At 43.5% G+C, this 5,248-nt stretch overlaps 1 long non-coding RNA gene across 1 annotated transcript; it reads right to left on the bottom strand.

Annotated features, from left to right (window-relative positions):
• Nucleotides 1–4,249: 4,249 nt before the first annotated feature.
• Nucleotides 4,250–4,787, bottom strand: LOC123421067. The gene is made up of 2 exons (XR_006619441.1): nucleotides 4,668–4,787; nucleotides 4,250–4,513 (listed from the first exon to the last, which is right to left on the bottom strand). It is a non-coding gene; the product is annotated as an uncharacterized LOC123421067 (long non-coding RNA).
• Between the last annotated feature and the right edge of the window lie 461 nt (nucleotides 4,788–5,248).

Here is a 5,248-nt window from a genome sequence, read left to right as displayed (position 1 = left end):
ATTTGGCTAGAAGCAATAACTGAACGACGTTCTTCACCGAAGCAGCAGATGGATGGTGGCTCTCTCATATACCGTCGATGGACAATCGACGAATCCTTTACACAGCAAGGTGAGCCCACACCCGGCGTCGCTACGGCATCTTCATCCTCTCCAGGTCCGGCGGTGGTGGCTGGACCTGCGCGAACCTCTGCAGTCTACAACACTTGCGTCGCGCTTCCCACGGCGGTGGCCATGCCCGCGGCGTCGCATGGCTTGCATCCTTGCGGTGAGGCGGCACCCCCGATTGCGGCCTCCTAGCATGGTGCTGCTCCCTGAGGCGCGCTTGGTCTTCACGATCAGCGGCTGGGTGACGCCCGCCACCCGAAAACGGCATGTCACCGGCGCGGCTCCCCGTGGCGCACGACCAGCGCGCGGCCCCGGCGTGGCCAACGGCCAGGCCGACTGCGGCGGTTACCAAAATCCCCTCGTGGGATGGAACCGATGGGAGAAGGACGAAAATCCTATCATTTGTAGATTTTGCAAATCAACCAAAGGATTTTGTGATAACCCTAAAAAGTCCTTGTAATTTTTGGTTAGCCTTCAAATTTACCGAAACTTACAAGCCATATGACTCTCCTTGGACTTTGCTAGCCACGGGCTGGCTGTTTTTGGTACTTTAATCATAGGGTTATTGTTATTTCTGTTTTATGCCCAATGCGTAAGAGCAAATATACAAGATAATCCATTGGATCTTGCTGAATTGCATAATAATTCATTATGCATCATTTTATCATGTAAAATGATTGGTTGAGGCCCTCAAAGCCTCATGGATCTTGCACAAGTATGTTTTATATACTTCTACATTTATTTGTATTACATGAGTAATGTCGTTGCAAAGAAATATGTTGATTTCCATTATTCGCATAGAATATGGAATTTGCTTGCAAGTTTGGAAACACTAGTAGAATACATGGTTTTGGTCCTGGCCTGATAAGAACATTAGTCCCGGTCAACTTACGAACCGGGACTAATGCGTGCATTAGTCCCGGTTCGAGCGGCCAGGACGCCGGTCGGGCCTCGGCGGGCATAAGTCCCGGTTCTTCTAGGACCTTTAGTCCCGATTCGTGCCACAAACCGGGGCTAAAGGGCCTGGCTCCTGGTGCAACCACTTTAGTTCCGGTTCATGTCTGGAATTCGGACTAAATGGCTATCTTCAGTCCCGGTTCCAGACACCAACCGGGATTAAAATATTGCCTATATATATGCTCGTCCCTGCCGCTCATTCCTCTTATTTTTGGCCGGCCAGCGTGTGGAGGTGTGTGCTACTCTAGTTCTCACCTCCTATGCACATGAGGTGTTTGATGAAATGCCCGAGTCACACTTAAACTTTCTTTCCCCTCCAAGATCGACCTCCAATCTTCATTTCCCCCAAGATATTTTTCTAGGTTTGGCGGTGCACCAACTATCCAAGTATTCTAAAAAGGTTAGCAATTCATCTCCTCGTCTCTCACCAGTAGTTTAGCTTATTTCAAATGCTCTAGAAGTAGTGCGGTTCGCATGTTTTAGTGGAGGAGTGTGTGTGAGTTTATTTGATTTAGATGCACAATGTGATTGAATAACCAAAATAAACATCCAATTATATTACTGACTACAGATAAAATTTGCAGAACTCAATTAACAAGTTCATGCATACTAAACTAGTAGTAACGATCATGAAATCATCTATACTTCTTGTGACGAGAGGTGTCGGTCGGTGCAGGACGGAGGCACTTCCTCATGCCAACGATCCGCCTGCACATCTCGTAGCTTACTTGATGTGATGTTCAGCCAGTCTTCACACCCATACGCGGTGTCAGGCAACCTTCTTCTTCTTGCACAAATCCTTCATGCCTCTATAGTAACCATGGAGTGCTTCCAATTCTCCTCGCTGTCCAAGACCCTATACTGGCATTGGATGTCTACAAGATTCTGACAGGCCAAACCCATGGTCTTGAGCACCTTTTCATTGTTGGTGGTGTTCACCGTACTGAATATGTAGTCGGGGTTGTTGACCAACCTGGCGAAACGCTTGCAAGGCCTTGTGGCCAGGCAGTAGTGGTGGACAAGGACGTAATGGTCGACGCATAGCTGGGCGATGGGACCTTCTGATCATACCCGGCACGACTGCCGGTGCACTCAAGGTCGAAGCTGACCACTTTGTACTTGTCCTCGGCAAGTAACTACTTCATGGGTGTGGATGGACTTCTCCAGCCAGACCGGGTCGTTGGTGTACACCACTGAGATGTCCTTCAACCTTACGTGGGTGTCCATGTAGGTACGAACGATGAACTGTCGCTCATCATCAGCAACACCTCGGAGCGGCGCCATTGTATTGGCGTCGTGGGTGTGCTTCTTGGGTTGTGGGGAAAGGTTAAAGAGAGACAAGAGGTTAAATGAGCGATGGAGTAAATGGGGATTAAAAGGGCTGTAATTGACACATATTGTCACCGCGTTCTCAAGCGAAGGATTCCAGTGCAAGCTTGACTAGCACACACGCACACGTTTCATTTGACAATGTGTCGGCTCAAAGAGGTGCCAACGCATCGTTGGTGAGTCCGTTCCCGCGCAACCGTACAGTTTCCTACGCGGAACAGTGCAAAGCTTCCCCACCCGGCTCGTTTGGCCATGTATCGGCTGGAAGAAGCCTCCACTATTATGAACGTTAAATGACAAATGCTTGATAAAAGCAAAATGTGTGCAATGACTTAAAGCAGTGCACACGTTCAACACTAGCCGCGTGTGTGATGAGGTGAAAGTTTAACACACTGCTAATGAATGACAGTCGTGTATGATAATGTGAATGATGGATGTCGGCTTCGTAATACATTTCGTTTGCGACGAGATCGACAGGGGAAACACAAACCAGAATGGTAATTAAATTAAGTCGATTATATGTTAAGATGCAAATGTCAATCGTCCATTGCATATTAAAGTTAAAATGATACTGCTAAAATACGACTCTCATACGATGTCTTTTTTTTAATGAATCATACGATATCTGTTCATTAACTATATCACAAATGTCAGTAATATGACAAGGCTTAGATTCGATGATTACAAGGTTCAAACTGATACGTATGTGATTTGATAGTGTATGTAGTTTTTTTTGCGATTGGTTGTGTGTGTACATATGGTATTGTTTAGGCCTGCTTGTTCAGATCGTCTCTTGCCTGGTTGCTTGTTCAGATCCTCTGTTTGTCTGGCTGCTTGTTCATACGTTTTTAATTATATAATCATCGGAACATGTATTAACAGCTCATATATGCGCATGATGACATAATTAAACAATTGTTCTTTCAATACAAATTGGCTCGTTTTACATGATCAGTCATTCAAATAGCTTTTAGCATGTATCCTTCTTATAGTGTTGCTAATATATTTGACAACTGGTTACATAAAATTGATCATAGGTTTAGGATTCTTTTTAGGGTGGGAGCGTTTGCCGTGATTTGGTTGTTGTGGCTATATAGAAATAATAAGTTTTTGAACGATAAACGTACTTTTCTTATGCAGGTTATTTACAGATGTATTGTGATGTTTCGTTTATGATCCTCTCTACAACGAGTAGAGAATCAAGACCTATTTATGGAGGTGTGTACACGACTGGAGATTTTGACGAAGGGTACTTTTATCCAATATGGGTGGCAGCATGATCTTAGGATTGGGCCACCTATGGTTTAGGCATTATACAGATTCTTCACATTTGTTCGTATTCACCTTCTTTTTTCTTTTTGACTTGTTGAGTGGACTTTATTGGCTGTGTGCATCTTAGTCCTGCAGAGGCCGGACGTAATGCTTAAACTTTTTAAATAATGAAGCGTTCCTTTACGAATAATATGCATAGAGTAACCGATTTTCTTAAATCAGTAGTGTGGGGATTGTTCTTAGGGATTTGTATACAACTTGAGATGTCTTTCAGTGATGAATCAGAACCACATAGAGATCATGTTTTCAATAGACTCAATCGCCTCTTTTCTCCACAGGGCACTAGAACGATTCATATTCGCTCGCTGCACGTACATGTATGGAGGAAAAGCACTTGTGGTTTAGGCCTCACATGACGTAGCTTGTATTAGAACTTAGCCGGACCAAATAGCAACAATTGCTTGAGTATTAGTTGATCTAGCAATTGCTAGAGTATTAGTTGATCTTACAATAGCTAGAACTTGTCGTTTTCAAGAGCTTGTATTATTAGTTGCTTGTGTTATTACTAGCTAGAACTTAGCACAACTGCATTTCCACACATATATTAGATAATATTATTTCTTGGGACAAGTAAATATGTAAGCCAATTTGACTAGGCTGGAAAATTAAGGAGCAGGTAAAAGAGGAGGTTTTTGACACGCTGCCTTGCAATCATTCATACTCCAGTAGCAGCTGTCAGCTTCTGCCAAACAACAGAAGCAATCTTCTTTATCACCCTTGCATCGCTTCCTGGCGCATAGCCCGTTTGGTAAATTGATCTTCTCGCTATCCGTGGCATCTATGATTCGGCCTAGGGGATAACAAGCCAACATTTGTTATGTGAAAAGAAAATTTGTGAAGAATAAATAAAGGCACAACAGATTAGACAATAAACAAATGAAAAAGGTCCTTAGTGCGGGAGAACTGAAAAAAATTAACAGTGCATAAGCAAATGGTGTGCTTACAGTGAGCAACAGTAGCAGAGCATACGAGATACAGAGAGAATAGGGCTGCTAGTGCCAGGATGTGAATCGTGTGCTTGTCCATACCCCGGCCGATACAGCACTTGCTAATTAAGCAATATTTATTTGTTCTAGAATATTTTGTTAGCAATCAACACATTACTCGTATATATAGAGAGATTTAGAGAAGAGAGATCCGGTGCTATAACTCATCCCGATCCCGTGCAGTAAACACCGAGTACTAAATTAGCAATGGTATTAATTAGGACAAGATTTTGATTTTGATTTTGAATAAGAGATGTGAATTATATGGGCCAGCCTTAATGCGATCGGAATTGGGGTCTTTTCGGGAGGCGCCGTCAAGCCGAACAGCTCTGCCTGTGGTCTTCTGATGGATGGTGGTGACTAGAAGCCAGAGCATGCGTACATATCTCAGCGCAAGTTCATCAATTTTGAAAAGAAAAGAGTTCACATTCTTTTAAAAACAAATCATCAAATTATGAAAAAGGTTCAACCATTTTGAAAAGAAAATACTCCCTCCGTCCCGAATTAGTTGTCATAGAAATGGACAGATTTTAATTCTA

Source organism: Hordeum vulgare, chromosome 1H (genome assembly GCF_904849725.1).
Source record: "Hordeum vulgare subsp. vulgare chromosome 1H, MorexV3_pseudomolecules_assembly, whole genome shotgun sequence".
Taxonomy (NCBI): Eukaryota; Viridiplantae; Streptophyta; class Magnoliopsida; order Poales; family Poaceae; genus Hordeum; species Hordeum vulgare.
This window is presented reverse-complemented; position numbering and strand designations above follow the sequence as displayed.